The following is a 24213-nucleotide window of genomic DNA, read 5'->3' on the forward strand; positions in this document are numbered from 1 at the left end:
CCTCAGGCCTTTCAGGCCTTAAGATCTTATGGAATTTGCCTTGTTAGGTTTTCAACCTTCTCAGAACTTGCCACCTCATTCTTCTTCTGATTCTCCCTTTCGGAATGGAATGTCTGTCCTCTCTGTCCCACCATTGTATTTTGGAAACATAACTGGTTCTTCAGTTTCACAGCTGGAGAGAAATTTTGCCTCAGGTTAAATTGTGCCTCAGTTCAGTTCAGTCGCTCAGTCATGTCCGCCTCTTTGCAACCCCATGAATCACAGCACTCCAGGCCTCCCTGTCCATCACCAACTCCCAGAGTTCACTCACACTCACATCCATCAAGTCAGTGATGCCATCCAGCCATCTCATCCTCTGTCATCCCCTTCTCCTCCTGCCCCCAGTCCCTCCCAGCATCAGAGTCTTTTCCAATGAGTCAACTCTTTGCATGAGGTGGCCAAAGTATTGGAGTTTCAGCTTTAGCGTCATTCCTTCCAAAGAAATCCCAGGGTTGATCTCCTTCAGAATGGACTGGTTGGATCTGCTTGCAGTCCAAGGGACTCTCAAGAGTCTTCTCCAACACCACAGTTCAAAAGCATCAATTCTTTGGCCCTCAGCTTTCTTCACAGTCCAACTCTCACATCCATACATGACCACTGGAAAAACCGTAGCCTTGACTAGATGGACCTTTGTTGGCAAAGTAATGTCTCTGCTTTTTAATATGCTATCTAGGTTGGTCATAACTTTTCTTCCAAGGAGTAAGCGTCTTTTAATTTCATGGCTGTAGTCACCATCTGTAGTGATTTTGGAGCCCCCCCAAAAAATAAATTCTGCCTCAAGTCTCACACATATCTGATTTAGATGGTATCTAGATGAGATTTTGGACTTAAGAGCTGATGTTGAAATGAGTTAAGACCTGGGGGTTTGGATATGGAATGAATGTATTTGCATGTAAAAAGATTTGAATTTTGGGGGCCCAAGGGGTAGAATATCATAGATTAAGCTTTATGTCCCCTGTGCAATTCATACATTGAAGCCATAATCCCCACTATGATGATATTTGGAGGTGGAGCCTTTCGAATATGAGTAGGGATCTTCTGTGAAGGGGTTAGTAAGAAGAAGAGAGACCAATGCTTTCTCTCTTTCTCTACCCTGTGAGGACACAGCGAGAATGTGGCCATCTGCATAACATTTTCCTGTACTATTAGTGTTATCCTGATACACTGTTAACAGGTTGTATAAGGATGCCTATTGTCAATTGGTGTACAGCACCTTTGAAATGTTGACTGGTGTGTTCTCATGCCCATCAGTTGTAACCTGTGATGAAAGGCCTGAAAGTGAAAGTGAAGTCGCTCAGTCGTGTCTGACTCTTTGTGACCCCATGGACTGTAGCCCGTTAGACTCCTCCGTCCATGGGATTTTCCAGGCAAAAGTGCTGGAGTGGATTGGCATTTCCATCTCCAGGGGATCTTCCTGACCAGGAATCGAACCTGGGTCTCCCGCCTTGCAGGCAGATGCTTTACCATCTGAGCCACCAGGGAAGCCCATAGAAAGGCCTGGGAGATAGCAAATATTGATTTCGGCCCTGGCCAGGGACTACTCCCTGGGACTACACACTTTTTATTGTGAAAATAGGTCATCATACCTGTTATAATTTCTGACAAAATTACTTGAGTAACACAGTGCTGTGCTTAGTCGCTCTGTTGTGTCCTCTCTTTGTGACCCCATGGGCTGTACATCCTGTCAGGCTCCTCTGTCCATGGGATTCTCCAGACAAGAATACTGGAGTGGGTTACCATGGCCCCCTCCAGGGGATCTTCCCAACCCAGGGATCAAACCCAGGTCTCCCACATTGCAGCTGGATTCTTTACCATCTGAGCCACCAAGGAAGCATTTCAGTAACACTGGTACTTCTCAAACAAATCACAAAATCCAAGGATGTCAATATTTTAGATCAGGCTGATTCTTACACAGTCAGCCCTTCACATCCATGAATGGCAGATCCATGAATAGGGTTTGCTGACTGTAAGAAACCGGAGCATTGGCAGATTTTGGTTCCCACAGGGTTCCAGATGCCTTCTGGACACTGAGGGATGACTGAATTTTTTTAAACTAAACTCTTTATTTTGTTTTGGAGTATAGCCGATTATCACAATGTTGTGATAATTTCTCGTGGACAGAAAAAGGACTCAATCGTACATGTATATGCATGTATTTTCCCTCAAACTCCCGTCCCATCCAGGCAGACACATAACATTGAGCAGAGTTCCCTGTGCTGTACAGTAGGTCCTTGTTGCTTATCCATTTTACACATAGCAGTGTGTACACGTCCATCCCAAGCTCCCTAACTATCCCTCCCTCTCGTCCTTTCCCTCACCCAGCAATCATCAGTTTGTTCTCTAAATCTGTGAGGCTGTTTCTGTTTTGTAAATAAGTTCATTTGCATCATGTCTTTTTAATATTTTCTAATATTACTATTTTTCTCTGAATTGTGTAGATCTACCATACATACTTTCATTTTTTATTCTTTCTTTTGCTCTACATAATATGATAAATTGGGAAATGAGTACAGCAAAGCTGTATACTGTCACCCTGCTTATTTAACTTATATGCAGAGTACATCATGCGAAATGCCAGGCTGGATGAAGCACAAGCTGGAATCAAGATTGCCAGGAGAACTTCAATAACCTCAGATATGCAGATGACACCACCCTTATGGCAGAAAGGGAAGAGGAACTAAAGAGCCTCTTGATGAAGGTAAAAGAGGAGAGAGAAGCAGCTGACGTAAAACTCAACATTCAAAAAACTATGATCATGGCATCCAGTCCCATCACTTCATGGCAAGTAGATGGGGAAACAATGGAAACAGTGACAGACTTTATTTTTGTGGGCTCCAAAATCACTGCAGATGGTGACTGCAGCCATGAAATTAAGACCCTTGCCTCTTGGAAGAAAAGCTATGACCAACGTAGATAGTATACTAAAAAACAGAGACATTACTTTGTCGACAAAAGTCCATCTAGTCAAAGCTATGGTTTTTTCAGGTGTCATGTATGGATGTGAGAGTTGGACTATAAAGAAAGTTAAGCACTGAACTGATCCTTTGAACTGTGATGTTGGAGAAGACTCTTGAGAGTCCCTTGGACTTCAAGGATATCCAACCAGTCAATCCTAAAGGAAATCAGTCCTGAATATTCATTGGAAGGACAGATGCTAAAGCTGTAACTACAATACTTTGGCCACCTGATGTGAAAAACTGACTAATTGGAAAAGACCCTGATGCTGGGAAAGATTGAAGGCCGGAGAAGGGGATGACAGAGGATGAAACATTTGGATGTCATCACCAACTTGATGGACAAGTTTGAGCAAGCTTCAGGAGTTGGTTATGGACAGGGAAGCCCGGCGTGCTGCAGTCCATGGGGTCACAAAGAGTTGGACATGACTGAGCAACTGAACTGAACTGAATATAATAAATGATATCCTAAAAAAAGAGTGACCATATCTAAGTCTTTATTTTATTCACAAAAGTTAAAGTAAATAAGTCTTTTGACAATTTGTTAGTCTGCCTATTTAGTTTGAAAATTAGAACTGATTGTTTTTGAATTTTAGCCTTATATGTATGCTTCAGATGTTGTTTGTCTGAAATATTGTTCAAAGTAGTTTAATTATTTGTAGCAGCTGAGATTTCCACTTTGATTTGCCAGAAATTTGGAACATTTTTGGAGTGAATCCAAAGCTCCTATCATTAAAAAATCTTCCCAAGGGAAAACCCTTTTCATATTTATCATATGACTTAATGTGATACAACATAATTAAACACAATTCCATTTTCTCTTATTTATTCTACCATGTCATAGTATGTCACATTAAACTGATTTCTCTTGGAAGGAATCCAACTTTGGAAGTTTTTTTGGAATCAACCAATAATTATTTTGCAGCAGCACAAGGCTACGTCTGTCCTAAGACTTCCGAATTTTGAAAAGCCATCTTTTAAATTTCTAAACATGGTAGACAGAATTCTGTCATAGGGAAGCTGGGGTCATCCCCACAGGAGCTTGTGATGTACTGTGTGATATCTGGAATGGAAAAGAGATAGTGCAGGTTGCTTGAGAGGCAAAACATTACTCACAATATTCAGTTCAAAATCGCTGACGTTTCATGCTGTGTAGTGTAGATATGCGAAACTTAATTTCAAGCAGATTAAACAAACATTGAAGTGCAAATAAAAGAGCTCCCCTTTTAAATTATTTCAAACCCTATTTCTCAAGCTTGATAATCGCTACATTTCTTGCTATGTTTTATGGGAACTGATTCATATTTTGAAAAAGGTTGAGAGCCAGAGAATGACTTTTTGAATACAAAATATTGTCACATTTTTGCTAAAGGAAGCCCTGTGTAAGCACAAGCTGTTTCATTTTATCAGTCTTCCTACCAGTGTTATTGGTGAGCATGTCCACAAGACACCCCTAATTGTAACATGAATGCTTGCGGCCTGGGTAGGGTGCATTGCTAACATGCTTCTGGCTGGGAAAGGGAAACTGAATCCATGAGAACTTATCCCAACTTCCCATTTCTTAAGCAAGGTCTATCATTTCTAAATAACTGGTTTCTACTTAAATCCAGCATTCCACTCAGAGCATATCATGACATCTCTGATTTATTGATCCATTTATCTCTGAGTTTATATATAGTGACTTTTGTCCAAGTCTCTAGACACTGAATAAACTTCAGAAAGAGATGGTTGTTAAAAACTACTCTTTGAACAACAGACATAATATAAAATGATCTAAAAAGAACTTCATGTCATTAGTTCACCACAGTCCTCTAAAGATCAATTATGTGGTTTCATTTTTGTGGAATTACTTATGAGTATAAATGCATCCATTTTAATCTATGTCTGTATGTGATGAAAAATTACCAGTCTATTGCTGTGGACATGAGCTGGGGAATTAATCTTTTTCCTACCACAAACTAAGTGTGTGCCCTGGACAAGTTAATGAATGTCTCTGAGCTTAGGTTCCCATTCTGAGTTGTTGAAAGTATATGGGGCTGTACCAACATCAATGTCTTGTTTCCCTCTCTCCCTTACCCTTGTCAAATGCTACGTGCTTTTCCATTTCTCTGTTTTGGATATCACTGATTCTTCCCTCTGGAATGCCTTCTCCTCTTGCCAGAAATTCATGATTTCTTTTAGAGCATCAGTAAGAAAGGAAATGCTCCAATGATAAAGTACAAATTATACACGGACCATTGGAAGACAAGAGTAAGTTAACTAGACATTTAGGCCCTGCACTGGTGTCACTTAAATATCAAATGCTTACTGAGTAATTGCCATGTGCCATGCTCTGAGCTGAAGATGCAACTGGAAAACCAAACACCAATCCTCATGTTTTCCAGGAAGTGTGGACAACAGGGAGTGAGTCGATAGAAGTATATACGGTTCCTCTGTAGCGTTTCAAAGGATGATATAGACAATGTTTTCTGAAGCGATGAAAGAGGAAGAACCTTCCGACAGTCGAAAACAAAACATTCAGTGAAGTCCACTTTGCCATTATAGAGATAAGTGATGAGTTATTATTTGTGTCTCTATCTTCACCAGGCAGAATGACATTTTACTCTGAATTAAAGTGCTTCTTACTGCATCTAAGCTGAGTAGACCATCTAATCCAACATAACAACTGAAAATTGCTTACATTTTTATGAAAGAGATAAATGTGCAGAATTTTAAAAACAAATTATGTTTTGAAGTTTACAAGAAAACACAGAAGACTCCTACCAGACCCTACTTATATCATTTCTCTCTTAGAGAACACTTTCATCTCTTAAAATAGCTTATTCTGGTATTTTCCTACATATTTAAAAATAACAACTCATGCTGTTATTTATACATTTATCATTTTAAGTATTATATTGATGAATTAAAGAAATGGTTTTTTTAGTAACACCATATTGTTTCACCTGCCAAATAGTTATACCCAAATTATTGATTAAATCAATATCCAGCATTTACAGTCTTATGACATTATAACAACATATTATGACTAAGGAAAGTGATGGTTCTAAAGACATTTGCTTTCTTTAAATTGATTAATTTTTTTACTGAAGGATAATTGCTTTACAGAATTTTGTTGTGGACATTTGCTTTTTTTATACAATTTTTTTCCCCCTGGGGTTAATTATTACTTTGTTTTATAGTTCGTATTTATTTTGCTTAGTTTTCTATGTATCTATTTCTTCCTATATATTTAGGAAAGTTTCAGCTAAAGTGACAGAAAAAATAATAGCAGTGGCCTGAATAAGTTGAAGTTTCTTTATCCTTGGAAAACAAGAGTAACCGAGTCTGTGGGTGAGCAGCTGAGAGCTGTCACGGCAGCTCTGTGGTCATCAGTGGGTAAATCTTCTCCTTTTTTCTTATTATTCTCCCATCTTCAATATGTGGCTTGTACCTTACGATTCAAGACAGCTATCAAGTTCTATCTAGTTGCCCACCTTATATTCAGAAGTGGAGAGAAAGAAAAAAAAAGCATACATCCTTTCTCCTTTCTTCTTTTCTTTTGTGATTTTATGACTATCTTTAGTGTTGGATTCAGATTCTTTTTTCCTTTTTGTGTGCATATCTATGATAGATATTTTGATTTGTGGTTACCATGAGGCTTTTGCATAGCAGTCTATATATATACGTGCTGAAGTTGCTGATCTAATTTCAAATGCATTTTAGATACCCTGTATTATCCTCCCTTCATGATTAATGTTTTTGATATTACATTTTGCACCTAATTGTTTTGTGTATCCCTTAACTACTTATTGTGGGTACAAATAAGTTGGCTACTTTTGCTTTTTAATATGCCTACTAGCTTTGTGTAGGAGAAGGCAATGGCACCCCACTCCAGTGCTCTTGCCTGGAAAATCCTATGGACGGAGGAGCCCAGTAGGCTGCAGTCCATGGGGTTGCTAAGAGTCGGATACAACTGAGTGACTTCACTTTCACTTTTCACTTTCATGCATTGGAGAAGGAAATGGAAACCCACTTCAGTGTTCTTGCCTGGAGAATCTCAGGGACGGGGGAGCCTGGTGGGCTGCCGTCTATGGGGTCGCAGAGTCGGACACGACTGAAGTGACTTGCAGCAGCAGCAGCTTTGTGTATGAAAGATGTCCTACCTTTATTGTATGTTTGCCTTGACCAGTGAACTTTCCCATTTGTAATTTTCTTTTTTCTAGTTGTGGCCTTTTCTTTTTCTCCTAGAGAAATTCCTTTAGCATTTGTTGTAAAGCTGGTTTGGTGGTGCTGAATTCTTTTGACTTTAACTTGTCTGTAAAACTTTTGCTTTATCTTTCAAATCTGAATGAGAGCCTCACTGAGTAGAGTATTCTTTGTTGTAAGTTTTTCTTTTTCGTCACTATTGTGCCACTTTCTTCTGGTCTGCAGAATTTCTGCTGAAAAGTTACCTGACAGTCTTACGGAAGTTCCTTTATATGTTATTTGTTGCTTTTTCCTGTTGCTTTTAATATTCTCTCTCTGTCTTTAATTTTTGTCACTTTGATTACAACGTGCCATGGTGAATTCCTCTGTGGGTTAATTCTGTGTGGTACTCTGTGCTTTCTGGACTTAGGTGACTATTTCCTTTGTTAGATTAGGGAAGTTGTCTGCAGTTATCTCTTTAAATATTTTCTCAGGCCCTTTCTCTCTCTCTTCCCCTTCAGGGAGCCTAAATGAGAATGCTAGCCCATCTGATGTCCCAGAGGTCTCCTAAACTATCCTCATTTATTTTCATTCTTTTTTCTTTTTTTCTGCTCTGCAGTGGTGATTTAACCTACTCTATCTTTTAGTTCACTGAACCATTCTTCTGCCTCATTTAGTCTACTGATTTCATATAGTGTATTTTTCATTTAAGTTATTGTATTCTCAACTCTGGTCGTTCTTTATGTTTTCTATCTTTTCGTTAAAAGCTTCTAATTTCTTGCTCTGTGCATCCATTCTTCTCTCAAGTTCCTTGATCATCTTTAAGATCATTACTCTGAACTCTTTCATAGGTAGATTGCCTATCTCTACATCTCTCAGTTCTGCCAGGGTTCTGTCTTGTTTCATCTGAAACATACTTCTCTGTCACCTCATTTTGTCTATATTGCTATTTGTATTTTTAGGTATGCAGTAAGTTATTTATGTTTCTTGACCTTGGAGAAGTGTCCCTCTGTAAGAGACATCGTATGCATCCCAGCAGGGCACTTCTCTCTTGTCACCAAGAGTCAAGGGTCAGTTGCCCCAGGGTAGTGTCTGGGCTGCATTTGCAGACTCACTCTGCAGTCTTCAGAACTGTAATCTTCTTGCTTCTGGTATTTGCCCCCCGGTGGGTGAGGCTAGTCTAGAGATTTATTCCTGGTGGGCGGGGCCAGTGCCTGCCCACTGGAGGGTGGAGCTGTCCTGGGCACTGTGATGGGCAGGTCATGTTAGGCATGTGGGCTCAGGAAGCCTTTAGGTAGCCTGTCTAGTAATGAGTGAGGATGAGTCCCCACCCAGTTAGTTGCTTGACCTGAGGTGTGCCAGTGCTAAATCCTACACCCTGTTCAGTGGGACCAGGTCTTGGTGATAATGACCCAAGCAAGTTGCCAGCCTCCAGGAGAGTTCATGCACATCAATACTCCTGATATATTCACCACCAGTCCCTATGTCCCCAGGGTGAGCCACCACTGCTCCCCCTTCCCCTGCAAGACTAGCAGGTAAGTCTGGCCCAGGCTCCTATCAGATTACTGCTTCTGTCTTTGGTCTGGTGCGTGTGAGGTTTTCTGTACACCTTTCCAGAGTGAAGTCTCTATTTCCCTCAGTCCCTTGGAGCTCCTGTAATTGAGCCGGGCTGGCCTTCAAAGCCAAATATTCTGGGGGCTCACATTTCCAGTGCTCGATGGCTAGGATGAGGGTGCTGACACTGAGTTCAGAACTCTCATTCCTGTGGGAGAGACTCTGTAATGTAATCATTCTTGAGTTTATGGGCTGCCCATTCAGGGGGATGTGAGATTTGATTATATTGCAGACACACCCCTCCTACCATCTTGTATTTCCTTCTTCACGCCGTTAGCTGTAGATCTTTCATGGTGGGTTTTAGACTTCTTCAACAATGGTTGTTTTGCAGATTGCTATGATTTTGGTGTGTTCATGAGAGCAGGTGAGCTTGGGGTCCTTTTTCTATGCCATCTTGGCTGCTTTCTCCGAGCATATCTCCGTTTTTTCCTTTTTTTTTTTTTTTTGAGGATAATTTCCAGGAGTTTCAGCATTACTTCCACTTACACTCTTTTGGCCAGAGCTTTGTCTTCTAATTTCCCCTAGATGCAAAGAAAGCTAGGAAACAGCCTTCTTATTCCAAGAGGATATGTGAGTAAGGATAGGAGAAAGAAAATTGTAGGACACTTAGAAGTCTCTGCCCCATGTCCCAAGCAGGCCAATAAAACTGTAGAATCTTCCAACATTATATTTAACAGACTTGAACACATTAGATAACCTGTCAGTGTTAATCTCTAAAGAATTATCTCTGCTGCTGCTAAGTCGCTTCAGTAGTATCTGACTCTGTGTGACCCCATAGACGGCAGCCCACCAGGCTCCCCCGTCCCTGAGATTCTCCAGGCAAGAACACTGGAGTGGGTTTCCATTTCCTTCTCCAATGCATGAAAGTGAAAAGTGAAAGTGAAGTCGATCAGTTGTGTCCGACTCCTAGCGACCCCATGGACTGCAGCCTACCAGGCTCCTCCATCCATGGGGTTTTCCAGGCAAGAGCACTGGAGTGGGGTGCCATTGCCTTCTCTGAAAGAATTGCCTCTGGGGAGATTTCAATTCCTTCATTCCACATTGGCCTGATTACTTTCCAGGTCTGGTAGCAGCCTGGAACTTTCCCCTAGAATTTTCTCTGCTAACATCCCATCTGAGAGCTCCTGCTTCCTAGAATATATTCTTCCTTCTGTTTTCTTGTTTATTTTGGCAAATTATTTTTCTGGGAATGTGTATGTAAAAGGTACTTTTTTTGAGATTTCGCACATAGGGCCATGTCATTATTCTAACTCCAAATTTGATTAAGAGTTCACTCTATGCAATATTCTAAGTTGAAAAATATTGTTAGTCAAAGTTTTGAAGAGAAAGAGAAGGAAATAAAATTAAGCTCATGAATTTTTGGAAGTTGGAGGAAACTGCTTGGTTTTAGAAGGCCGTTGATGCTGGAGAGGGTGTGGAGAAAAGGGAACCCTCCTACACTGTTGGTGGGAATGCAAACTAGTACAGCCACTATGGAGAACAGTGTGGAGATTCCTTAAAAAATTGCAAATAGAACTACCTTATGACCCAGCAATCCCACTGCTGGGCATACACACCGAGGAAACCAGAATGGAAAGAGACACATGTACCCCAATGTTCATCGCAGCACTGTTTATAATAGCCAGGACATGGAAACAACCTAGATGTCCATCAGCAGATGAATGGATAAGAAAGCTGTGGTACATATACACAATGGAGTATTACTCAGCCGTTAAAAAGAATTCATTTGAATCAGTTCTGATGAGATGGATGAAACTGGAGCCGATTATACAGAGTGAAGTAAGCCAGAAAGAAAAACACCAATACAGTATACTAACACATATATATGGAATTTAGAAAGATGGCAATGACGACCCTGTATGCAAGACAGCAAAAAAGACACAGATATGTATAACGGACTTTTGGACTCAGAGGGAGAGGGAGAGGGTGGGATGATTTGGGAGGATGGCATTCTAACATGTATACTATCATGTAAGAATTGAATTGCCAGTCTATGTCTGACGCAGGATGCAGCATGCTTGGGGCTGGTGCAGGGGGATGACCCAGAGAGATGTTATGGGGAGGGAGGTGGGAGGGGGGTTCATGTTTGGGAATGCATGTAAGAATTAAAGATTTTAAAATTTAAAAAAAATAAAAAAATAAATTAATTAATTAAAGAAAAAAAATAGAAGGCCATTGAATTTTCTCAATGAAACAAACAGAAAATCTATACTGGGAAAACTAAAATGCAATGAACAACATCTACAAAAAACTAGGCTTCAAAGTATTCCAGAAAATAACAAAATATAAGCAAATGAAAACAAACTACTAATAGCTCCATGTGGTATCAGAGGCAGTTCAAGAGGAAGGGGAAGGAAGACAGTAAGAGTTTGATGATACACAGACCTGGAGAACACCACTTCCACAATCAGACACTCATTTTCTTTAGCTGAGTATGAGAGGGCTATGGAAATCCTGTTGCTGCTGGAGCAGTTTGGTGGCACAACCTCAGAGAGAGTTTTTACCAGTGACTTTGCAACACAATAATTTGGCTATACATTCCTAGTTCTGTAAGACAAAAGAGATGCAAAAACATCTTAAACTATTATACTTCTCATAAAGTATTTATGTCATGTCCTTTAGAATAGTTTTTGTTGTTGTTGTTACTATTGGAGAAGGCAATGGCACCCCACTCCAGTGCTCTTGCCTGGAAAATCCCATGGACGAAGGAGCCTGGTAGGCTGCAGTCCATGGGATCGCTAAGAGTCGGACACGACTGAGCGACTTCACTTTCACTTTTCATTTTCATGCATTGGAGAAGGAAATGGAAACCCACTCCAGTGTTCTTGCCTGGAGAATCCCAGGGACGGGGGAGCCTGGTGGGCTGCCGTCTATGGGGTCGCACAGACTCGGACACGACTGCAGTGACTCAGCAGCGGCAGCAGCAGTGTCATTATGGAAGAGAAGGACGTCTGCAGGGGCTGGCAGGAATAAGTGAGCGTGAGAGCTTTCATTACTCAGGCATGTCCCGGTCTCTGAGACCTCAGGAACTGCGGCCCACCACGCTCCTCTATCTGAGGAATTCATAGGAGTAAGTGAAATAACCTGTGTGTTGAATTTTAATTGAAAGTACTAATGATATATTATTGATATAGTATATCATGATGTATTTTGTCTGAAAAATTACTACATATTTTCCAACTTGTCAACTGAAAAAAATCTAAACACAATGAGCAACTCAGTGTCTCTGTATCTGCCTAAGACCCAGATTACGTTCTTTAAATACCATTTCTCCTGAAAGAAACCAGGAACCTTGGAGAAATGGCTTATTCCAAGTCTGGATCAGGAAATTTAAAAGAAGGGCCTGGAATTTTTTGTTATACTAGGAAGCAAGGAAGCTGGAAAAACTGAGGACTTGGGGCCAATTTAAAAATGCTTACATGGCCAAAGATGCAATGATTTGAGCATCAATAAGACTGATAATCTCAATGGATTGAAACACATGAACACATCAAATATACTTACGTTCATAAGTTCAAACGGGCCTCCCCAATTCATTGGTTATTATTGGAAGATACCAGAAAAGTGAAAATTGGTAAAAAGAGAACAATCAAGAATTTATTTTGCCTTTCTGATAGGAATATGTCAGGTAACTTAACAGTTATAGAGGACTTTTTAATGTAACTATTCTAGATAGTAAGTTAAGAACAAGCAAAAACAAGAAAAAATAGAACAAAAGTTGTGTTTTGCAGTCACCAACGAATGAATAGATGCAGGCAGTGCTCACCAATGGCCGCTAACATCTTTATGTAGTTCCTGATTGAAATACGCAACACAACTTATATAGTATTCCAGATCAAAAAAGACTTGAGCCTAAATCTGTTCAAACCTCATAATCTCATGACCGATTTACAGGAATTTCTCCCTGGTGGCTCAGAGGGTAAAGCGTCTGCCTACAATGCGGGAGACCTGGGTTCAATCCTTGGATCGGAAAGATCCTCTGGAGAAGGAAATGGCAATCCACTCCAGTATTCTTGCCTGGAGAATTCCATGGACGGAGGAGCCTGATGGGCTACAGTCCAAGGGGTTGCAAAGAGTCAGACGCAACTGAGTGACTTCATTTTACTTCACGAGAGAGAATGTTTTCACGATAACTGACATCATAGAGAAGCAATCAGCAAAATCCAGGTGATGAGAAACTTTGAAGGAAAAATTATTCAGTCCCCTCAACAAAATATTTGTAAGATCTCTTTTATCCAAAAATTTTGCAACATCTATTTTGTCCAAAAGAGGGATAGAGATAAACTCATTGAATAAAAGCAATCAGAAATATGTTAACAATGGAAAGATATGGATTTCACCTATATCCAGACTCAAAAACTACTAAAAACAAAACAAAACAAAAAGAACATTTAGAGGATAATCATAGAAATGTCAACATTGGCTTGTTGCTTATTAAAGAGTTTTGTGTAATTATTTGGGGTGGAATAATAGTATTGCGATTATGTATAAAAATGGGTTGTTTTATTTTTAGATATGCACGAATATATTTACAAATGATGTGTTGCCTAGATTTTGTTCAACATATTCAGAGAGAAGGGAGAGCTAAATGGGTAAAAAAAAAAAAGACAAACAATATTTGCAATGAATAAATAATTGTTGAATGGGCGATAAGTACATTGAGATGCCTTATAGTATACTCTTTGCATTATATATACTTGAAATTTTCACAGTCAGATTCTAAAGCAAAATTGGTGACTATTTTCTATTGTTTTCCAATTTACAACAATGCCTTGATGAAGTTTCACCCTATTGTTGCCATCAGTACTTCGTATATGACCTTTTAAGTTTCTCTCTAGAAGCTTACCTGTGGTATCTTTAAAAAAGACTATGATGTCCCTTGGTCTGGGTCTTTGTTCATCCATTGTTCTGAACATTTATTGAAACTTCAATCTAAAAACTCATTTTTCAGTTCTGGGAAATTTTTCTTTCTATTATTTTTTGATAATTTAGTTTTACTTTTTATCTATTTCTATGTCAGTTATTAATCATGACAGATTTCTATCTTGACCTGCATATATTTTTCATTTACCTGCTATTAATCTCTAGTTCTTTAATTTAACTTTTTAGAAAACTTTTAATTTTGATTTTCAATCCTTGGATATTTCTCTTTGCTTATCAGTATTGTAATTTTAAAGGGTTTTTGTTTTTATTTGGTACCTTTATTGTCTTCTTCTTATTGTCCTCTACAAATGCAATAATTAATTCTATGTTTTAGAGGTTGTTTTAGAAGTTTTCTTCTGCTTTGCATAGTGCCCATTTTATTTGAGTATTTTCTTTTGGGGTAAGGGGTAGGCTTTCCTCAAATACTGTATCTGGCAATCTCTGCCATTCACACCTGGGAATGAGAAACTAAAATTCATGGGATTCAGAAGACCAAGAATGTTGCTATTTCATTGTGGGGTCATTGGATGTCAATCTTAGTAGCATTTTCTTTTGAATCCACCAGTTTCTTCCTGGAATGTATCACCTTAGCTCATGCATTCCAGAAGTCAAGCATGGTTGGTGAGGGAGGAAGCTAGGCATCTCCCGGTCCTGAATGGTGACTTCCATTAAATCCCTCTGAGTGTAGCAGATGTGCTTCCTTCAGGCCTTGATATTTTCAAATACGTAGTCCCTATTTTGCATACTCTCCAGAGAATGATCGTCCTGTCTCCTGGGCTAGGGGTGATGGTCTAGATCTTTGAGTGCGTATCTGAAACTTTCAGCTAAGCCCGCCTTACCTGACTTGAGATGTAACCAAATCTTCCAATTCCTGAGATTTTTGGCTCCACCAGTTTTCTTTTCAGATGTGCTAGAATCCTCGAATTCCTGAGCCTTCTAAATCAGGAATAGTAAATAATTTTCAACATGCACACGCAACGTTTAACTCCAAAACTGTGTTGATATAGATTCTGTTTGGGTAAGGTTCATGGTATGATGGTTTAGGACCTTCACTTGTCAAGTAAAGGTTTTGAGGCAAAGTTTTCAAAGAAAGTCTTAGAGAGTGAACAGTGATTTTATGGTATCAATTGGAAAGTAGAGTAGTTTGATGTTCATCTCTTTTCAATTCCTTTTTACCTGGGCAAAAGTTTCTTGGAGCAGTAAAGTGATGTTGAAGAATACAGCCCAAGAAGAGTGCCATATGATTAAAGACAGTATACTGAAAGGGTGTGGATGTTTTCATTTCTCACTAATAATAGTAAGATGGAAACTATTGAAAATAGCCATTCTAGAAATCTGGAAGAGAAAATACTTATCAATGCTTTTATTATGGACTTCCCTTGTTGTTCAGCTAGCAAAGAATCCACCTGCAATGCAGGAGACCCTGGTTCAATTCGAGGGTCAAGAAGATCTGTAGGAGAAGGGATAGGCTACCAACTCCAGTATTCTTGGGATTCTCTGGTGCCTCAGCTGGTAAAGAATTTGCCTGCAATGTGGGAGACCTGGGTTCGGTCCCTGGATTGGGAAGATCCCCTGGAGTAAGGGAACGGCTTTTCCAGTATTCTATCCTGGAGGATTCTATGGACTGTAGAGTCTCTTGGGTCACAAAGAGTCGGACACGACTGAGTGGCTTTCACATGCAACAGTCACTTTCAGTGCTTTTATTAGGCAAGATTGTTTTGGTTATAGTGCAGTGCAGTTCAGTTCAGTTCAGTTCAGTGGCTCAGTCATGTCCGACTCTTTGCAACCCAATAGACTGCAGTATGACAGGCTTCCATGTGCATCACAAACTCCCAAAGCTTGCTCAAACTCATCTCCATGGAGTCGATGATGCCATCCAAACAACTCATCCTCTATTGTCCCCTTCTCCTCCTGCCTTCAGTCTCTACCAGCATCAGGGTCTTTTCCAATGAGTCAGTTTTTCACAACAGGTGGCCAAAGTATTGGAGTTTCAGCTTCAGCATCAGTCCTTCCAATGAATATTCAGGACTGATTTCCTTTACAATGGACTGGTTTGATCTCCTTGAAGTCCAAGGGACTCTCAAAAGTCTTCTCCAACACCACACTTCAAAAGCATCAATTGTTCACTGCTTAGCTTTCTTTATAGTTCAACTCTCACATCCATTCATGACTACTGGAAAAACCACAGCTTTGACTAGATCAACCTTTGTAGACAAAATAATGCCTCTGCTTTTTAATATGCTGTCTATGTTGGCCATAGCTTTTCTCCAAAGGAGCAAGCGTCTTTTAATTTCATGGCTACAGTCACCATCTGCAGTGATTTTGGAGCCCAAGAAAATAAAGTCTGTCACTGTTTCCATTGTTTCCCCATCTATTTGCCACAAAGTGATGGGACTGGATGCCATGATCTTAGTTTTCTGAATGCTGAGTTTTAAGCCAACTTTTTCACTCTCCTCTTTCACTTTCATCAGGAGGCTCTTCAGTTCCTCTTCGTGTTCTGCCATATGGGTGGTCATCTTCATATCTGAGGTTACTGATATTTCTCCTGGCAATCTTGATTCCAGCTTGTGCTTCATCCAGCCTGGCATTTCGCATGATGTGCTCTGCATATAAGTTAAAAAAACAGGGTGATATAGCCTTGATGTACTCCTTTCTGAATTGGGAGCCAGTCCATTGTTCCATGTCCAGTTCCAACTGTAGCTTCTTGACCTGCATGCAGATTTCTCAGGAGGCAGGTCAGGTGGTCTGGTATACCTATCTCTTTCAGAATTTTCTGCAGTTTGTTGTAGTGAAGAAGAATTAAAGAGCCTCTTGATGAAAGTGAAAGAGGATAGTAGAAAAGTTGGCTTAAAGCTCAACATTCAGAAAACTAAGATCAGGTGTCCAGTCCCATCACTTCATGGGAAATAGATGGGGAAACAGTGGAAACAGTGGCTGACTTTATTTTGGGGGGCTCCAAAATCACTGCAGATGGTGATTGCAGCCATGAAATTAAAAGACGCTTACTTCTTGGAAGGACAGTTATGACCAACCTAGACAGCATATTAAAAAGCACAGACATTACTTGACCAACAAAGGTCCATCTAGTCAAGGCTATGGTTTTTCCAGTAGTCAAGTATGGATGTGAGAGTTGTACTAAAAAGAAAGCTGAGTGCCGAAGAATTGATGCTTTTGAAGTGTGATGTTGGAGAAGACTTTTGAGAGTCCCTTGGAGTTCAAGGAGATCCAACCAGTCCATCCTAAAGAAGATCAGTCCCGAGTATTCATTGGAAGGACTGATGCTAAAGGTGAAGCTCCAATACTTTAGCCATCTGATATGAAGAGCTGACTCATTTGAAAAGACCCTGAATCTAGGAAAGATTGAAGGTGGGAGTAGAAGGGATCAACAGAGGATGAGATGGCTGGATGGCATCACCGACTCAATAGACATGAGTTTGAGTAAACTTCAGGAGTTGGTGATGGACAGGGAGGCCTGGTGTGGTGCAGTCCATGGGGGTCTCAAAAAGTTGGACATGACTGAGCGACTGGACTGAACTGAACAGAGTCAAAGGCTTTTGTGCAATCAATAAAGCAGAAGTAGATGTCTTTTGGAACTCTGTTGCTTTTTCTATGATCCAAAGGATGTTGGCTATTTTAACTCTGTTTCCTCTGCCTTTTCTAAATTCAACTTGAACACCTGGAAGTTATTGGCTCATGTATTATTGAAGTCTGGATTAAATAATTTTGAGCATTACTTTGATAGTCTGTGAGATGAATGCAATTGTGCAGTAGTTTGAACATTCTTTGGCATTGCCTTTCTTTGGGATTGTAATGAACACTGACCTAGTCCTGTGGCCACTGCTGAGCTTTCTGAATTTGTTGGCATTTTGAGTGCAGCACTTTAATAGCATCATCTTTTAGGATTTGAAATAACTCAGCTGGAAGTCCATTACTACAAGATTCTCAAATCTCAGTGGCTTAATGTAAGTTAGTGATGCTGCATTCCCATGTAGGTTGGCGGGAGGCTCTGCTTTAAATGGACTTTGGCTGATAGGCACTACACCATCTTTCAGTTTTCACTCTTAAACTCAAGGAGAAGGTGAGGAGAGGAACAGAGCTTTGCACCTTCAGTTAGGTCATTTGGTAGGTCAGAGATGGAGGCATAACACTTTAGTCCATAGCCTACCAGCTGGAACTAGTTACATGGCTCTGCCTAATTACCAAGGAATTGAGAAATGTACTGGTTCCTGTACTCACAAAGTAGAGGTAAACAGTGGTCAGTTTATCACATTGCTTAAGAAATGGTTAAAGTGTAACCATACTGATAGAATAGCACTTTAAATATTTTTACATTTTTTGAAGTACTGGGTTGTGTTTTTTATTGATATCCAACTCTCATGGATTGCTGTTCATATTAAAACCCCAGTCTCTGCTTTTACAGGCAACATTCTAAGAAGTCTTTATTTTCCTGTTCCATCGATGAAGACATAAGGGTAATAACCCAGAGTTATTTATTCATTTTTAATAATACTGTCCTTCCTAGGCTTGGGAATTAGATATTTTGCAATATCTGGAAAGGTAGGACATGGAAAGAATGTTGAAATTTATACCACAAAGTATCTAAAGTTGGTTTGGTCTCAAAGGAACTTCCTATCTCCAACTCTCACACTAAATATTCATCTCTTATGGCATTTCCTCCATTAGACCAGTAAATGTTTTTGCTTCCATCTGGACTCAATTCTGAGCTATGTCACTGATGACACTGTCCAGACTATAACGCAGATGGGATTAGAAAAAAAGGAATGTCTATAATCACACACTCAGGCACTCTTACACAACAGAAAACCTATAATCCAAGTAGTCTTATGTAATATGTTCCATGTGTTTGAGCACAGTGTGATATGGGTATTATTGAAGATTTACCTACTTGTTTTTGAAACAGTATGAACCTTGCATGCATCTGTTAACAGTGTATATTTTTGAAATTACATGGTATTAGACTTTAGTCTGTTCTTCCAGACAAAAATTAAAACATTCCCCTTTTAGAGCAGAGCTAACAGCTAAAACTTTTGAGTACTTACTATATGCCAGAGAGAATAATTGTTTTATAATTCACTAAATTCCCAACACAGTCTGTGATATTGGTAATATTATTATATACTCATCTAGAGGTGGGAAAATAGATTCAGGAAGGCTGAGTCACCTGCCCTGGCCACGTAGTTGAAGTGGAGTTCTGGCTTAGGCATATGACTCCAGAAATGGGACTCTTAGCAATGGTCAAGGTTACTCCAGAGTCAAAACTTCCTCATGCACTTCTTTGCAGGTACATGTTCCACTGAAGTTTTATGAAAAGTGGGATTAGCATAGAGTATGGCATTTGATTGTAGAGAACCCTAAATGTTTAACAATATTTTCTAAAGCTCTGTAATTGCAAGATCCAATAGGAAACCTAAGATTGATTTTCTTTTTATCTCTGACCCTAATTCGAGGTCAGTCAGTTCAACCAGTTCAGTCACTCAGTCGTGTCTGACTCTGTGTGACCCCATGAACCACAGCACGCCAGGCCTCCATGTTCATCACCAACTCCCAGAGTTTACTCAATTTCATGTCCATTGAGTTGGTGATGCCACCCAACCATTTCATCCTCTATTGTCCCCTTCTCCTCCTGCCCTCAATCTTTCCCAGCATCAGGATCTATTCACATGAGTCAGCTTTTCGCATCAGGTGGCCAAAGTATTGGAGTTTCAGCTTCATCAGTCCTTCCAAAGAACACCCAGGACTAATCTCCTATAGGATGGACTGGTTAGATCTCCTTGCAGTCCAAGGGACTCTCAAGAGTCTTCTCCAACACCACAGTTCAAAAGCATCAATTCTTCAGCATTCAGCTTTCTTTAGAGTCTAACTCTCACATCCATACATGACTACCAGAAAAACCGTAACCTTGACTAGATGGACCTTTGTTGACAAAGTAATATCTCTGTTTTTTAATATGCTGCCTAGGTTGGTCATTGCCGGGGTCCAGCCCCGGTGGATCCAGGGAATTCGAAGGGTGGACGGCATTGGCGAGGAAAGACTTATTTATTGATTGATATAAGATTAGATTAAGAAACAATAGTGTAGTAGGAAAATTAAGTGGAGAAAGAGGGCTGAATAACTTGGATTATGCGGAAGACCAATAAAATTCCTGACAAGGAATTTGCACCATCTATGTTGGGCCACCGGTGACGCTCGCTTGAATATCTAAGGGTGCCTCGCCTTAGGCTCCCTTTCACGCAGGTCTTAACAGCCAGGGCAAGTAAGTAGACTTGGCGAGCCTCTGTACCCCAGGTGGGAATTCAGCCTGAAATTAAAGTAAAGAGGAGAGGGAGGGAAAGGGAGAAAAGGAGAGAGAGAGACAAGGGGGAAACCAGTCCAGTGACTGGTTCCGTCCTCTATAGTTCAGAAGGCCTTTTATACTTTTGATAAAACATGGAGATCAGTGGGTAACACAAAGTTATGCAGCATTAGCAGTCCAGACTCTTATCAAAACCAGGCTTTTCTCTCTGCATACTTAGCTGTATACACAAATCTTAGGTAATTTACATCAGCTTCCAGCCAAAAGGGCCAATTAACATTTTACAGCCTTTTTTCTGATAAGGGTTTGTCAACCAGAAGACTTATTTGTGTTGATCTTCCCAAAGTCTGATGCCATTCTCAGAAAGCACTAAATAAAGTTACATTCTTACATAGCAAGGACACAAGAGGAGTGCAGTGATATATAACAAAGAGAAAAGTAATTAACTCAAAAGTCTAGTGTTGCTAACATCAAAACTACTATATATCTTTTTCCATATCCCGTTTACATTGATTAACATCCTCCCAGGTGCCTAAAAGATAAAGAATATGGAGGCCTGGCAGCAGTCATTGAGTCAACAGTGAAAACCCTCTACCAATATAATTTTTAACTCTTTAGAAAATGCTGTGTATCTTTAAGATGCTTTTAAGCTTTGTGCCTCTCACAGTTGGGGGGCTGTAAGCAATTCACAAGCTGTAAGAGGTCCAGGGGAACCTGTTAGGCAAGCTAGAGAGTTATCAGAGGGGGTTTAACTGAAACATCCCTTTCAAATGCAGAAGACTAAAGCCCTGAGTTGACTTTTTTTCCAGAGAATATCAGAAGATTGGAAAAGCAGGCAGATTCTTATTTTTTGGGGGGGTGGATGCTCAGGAAATTCCAGGGGGGAAACCTGAGGTCTGATTAGCCTTGCCATCAGAGCTCTGCCGCATGAACTTGTCACGGGTGGAATTCCTCACGCTGGCTCCTGGCAGGTCATAACTTTCCTTCCAAGTAGCAAGTGTCTTTTAATTTCAAGGCTGCAATCACCATCTGCAGTGATTGTGGAGCCCCCCAAAATAGAACCAGCCACTCTTTCCACTGTTTCCGCATCTATTTGCCATGAAGTGATATGCAGAGTACATCATGAGAAATGCTGGTCTGGAGAAGCACAAGCTGGAATCAAGAGTGCCGGGAAAAATATCAACAACCTCAGACATGCAGATGACACCACCCTTATGGCAGAAAGTGAAGAGGAACTAAAAATCTTCCTGATGAAAGTGAAAGAGGACAGTGAAAAATTGACTTAAAGCTCAACATTCAGAAAACAAAGATCATGGCATTTGGTCCCATCACTTCATGGGAAATAGATGGGGAAACAGTGGAAACAGTGTCAGACTTTATTTGTTTGGGCTCCAAAATCACTGCAGATGGTGATTGCAGCCATAAAATTAAAAGACACTTGCTACTTGAAAGGAAAGTTATGGCCAATCTAGATAGCATATTCAAAAGCAGAGACATTACTTTGCCAACAAAGGTCCGTCTAGTCAAGGGTATGGTTTTTCCAGTGGTCATGTATGGATGTGAGAGTTGAACTGTGAAGAGAACTGAGCGCCGAAAAATTGATACTTCTGAAGTGTGGTGTTGGAGAAGACTCTTGAGAGTCCCTTGGACTTCTAGGAGGTCCAACCAGACCATCCTAAAGGAGATCAGTCCTGGGTGTTCATTGAAAGGACTGATGCTAAAGCAGAAACTCCAATACTTTGGCCACCTCATACGAAGAGTTGACTCATTGGGAAAGACCCTGATGCTGGGAGGGATTGGGGGCAGGAGGAGAAGGGGACGACAGAGGATGAAATGGCTGGATGGCACCACTGACTCTATGGACAAGAGTTTGAGTAAAATCCAGAAGCTGGTGATGGACAGGGAGGCCTGGCGTGCTGCAGTTCATGGGATTGCAAAGAGTCGGACACAGATGAGCGACTGAACTGAACTGAACTGAACTGATGGGACTGAATGCCGTGATCTTAGTTTTCTGAGTGTTGAGCTTCAAGCTAACTTTTCCACTGTCCCTTTCACTTTCATCAAGAGGCTCTTTAGTTCTTCTTCACTTTCTGCCATAAGGGTGGTATCATCTGCATGTAGGAGGTTATTGGTATTTCTCCTGGCAATCTTGATTCCAGCTTGTGCTTCGTCCAGCTCAGCATTTCTCATGATGTACTCTGCATATAAGTTAAATAAGCAGGGTGACAATATATAGCTTTGACATACTCCTTTTCCTATTTGGACCAGTCTGTTGTTCCATGTCCAGTTCTAACTGTTGCTTCCTGACCTGCATACAGGTTTCTCAAGAGTCAGGTCAGGTGGTTTGGTATTCCCATCTCTTTCAGAATTTTCCACAGTTTATTGTGATCCACACAGTCAAAGGCTTTGGCATAGTCAATCAAGCAGAAATAGATGTTTTTCTGGAACTCGTTTTTTGGATGATTCAGCAGATATTGGCAATTTGATCTCTGGTTCCTCTGCCTTTTCTAAAACCAGCTTAAACATCTGGAATTTCATGGTTTATGTATTGCTAAAGCCTGGCTTGGAGAATTTTGAGCATCACTTTACTCGCCTGTGAGATGAGTGCAATTGTGTGGTAGTTTGAACATTCATTGACATCACTTTTCTTTGGGATTGGAACCAAAACTAACCTTTTCCAGTCCTGTGGCAACTGCTGAGTTTTCTAATTTTGCTGACATATTGAATGCAGCATGTTCACAGCATCTTTTATGAATTGAAATAGCTCAACTGGAATTCCATCACCTCTGCTAAGTTTGTTCGTAGTGATGCTTCCTAAGGCCCACTTGACTTCACATTCCAAGATATCTGGTTATAGGTGAGTGATCACACCATTGTGATATTCTGAGTCATGACTATCTTTTTCATACAGTTCTTCTGTGTATTCTTGCCACCTCCCCTTTTATCTTCTACTTCTGTTAGGTCCATAATATTTATGTCCTTTATTGAGCTCATCTTTGCATGAAATGTTTCCTTGGTATCTCTAGTTTTCTTGAAGAGATCTCTAGTCTTTCCCATTCTGTTGTTTTCCTCTATTTCTTTGCATTGATCACTGAGGAAGACTTTCTTATCTCTCCTTGCTATTCTTTGGAACTATGCATTCAAATGGTTATATCTTTCCTTTTCTCTTTTTTTGCTTTTCACTTCTCTTTTATTCACAGCAATTTGTAAGACCTCCTCAGACAGCCATTTTGCTTTTTTGCATTTCTTTTTCTTGGGGATGGTTTTGCCCCCTGTCTCCTGTACAATGTCACGGACCTCAGTCCATAGTTCATCAGGCACTCTGTCTATCAGATCTAGTCCCTTGAATCTATTTCTCACTTCCACTGTATAATCATAAAGGATTTGATTTAGGTCATACCTGAATGATCTAGTGGTTTTCCCCACTTTCTTCAATTTAAATCTGAATTTGGCAATGAAGAGTTCATGATCTTAGCCACAGTCAGCTCCCAGTCTTGTTTTTGCTGACTGTATAGAGCTTCTCCATCTTTGGCTGCCAAGGATATAATCAATCTGATTTTGGTGTTGACCATCTGGTGATGTCCATGTGTAGAGTCTTCTCTTGTGTTGTTGGAAGAGGGTGTTTGCTATGACCAGTGTGTTTTCTTGACAAAACTCTATTAGCCTTTGCCCTCCTTCATTCTGTACTCCAAAGCCAAATTTGCCCGTTACTCCAGGTGTTTCTTGACTTCCTACTTTTGCATTCCAGTCCCCTATAATGAAAAGGACATCTTTTTTGGGTGTTAGTTCTAAAAGGTCTTGTAGGTCTTCATAGAACCGTTCAGCTTCAGCTTCTTCAGCATTACTGGTCGGGGCATAGACTTGGATTACCAAGATATTGAATGGTTTGCTTTGGAAACTAGCGGAGATCATTCTGTCATTTTTGAGATTGCATTCAAGTACTCCATTTTGGACTCTTTTGTTGATCATGATGGCTACTCCAATTCTTCTAAGGGATTTGTGCACATAGTAGTAGTATAATTGTTATGTGAGTTAAATTCAAGGTAAGACGTTTAAGAAAAGAAAAACAAACAAAAACACATGTTTGGTTTGTAAAGTTAGAAGTTGTACAGAAAGATGGAGGTTTCATGTCCAAATGCTCTTAAGCAAGCAACCAAGCAAGAAACCCTTCTGACTCAGCCTGATTTTTAATTCTGACTCTGT

The sequence above is a fragment of the Ovis canadensis genome, chromosome 8 (assembly GCF_042477335.2).
Source record: "Ovis canadensis isolate MfBH-ARS-UI-01 breed Bighorn chromosome 8, ARS-UI_OviCan_v2, whole genome shotgun sequence".
NCBI lineage: Eukaryota > Metazoa > Chordata > Mammalia > Artiodactyla > Bovidae > Ovis > Ovis canadensis.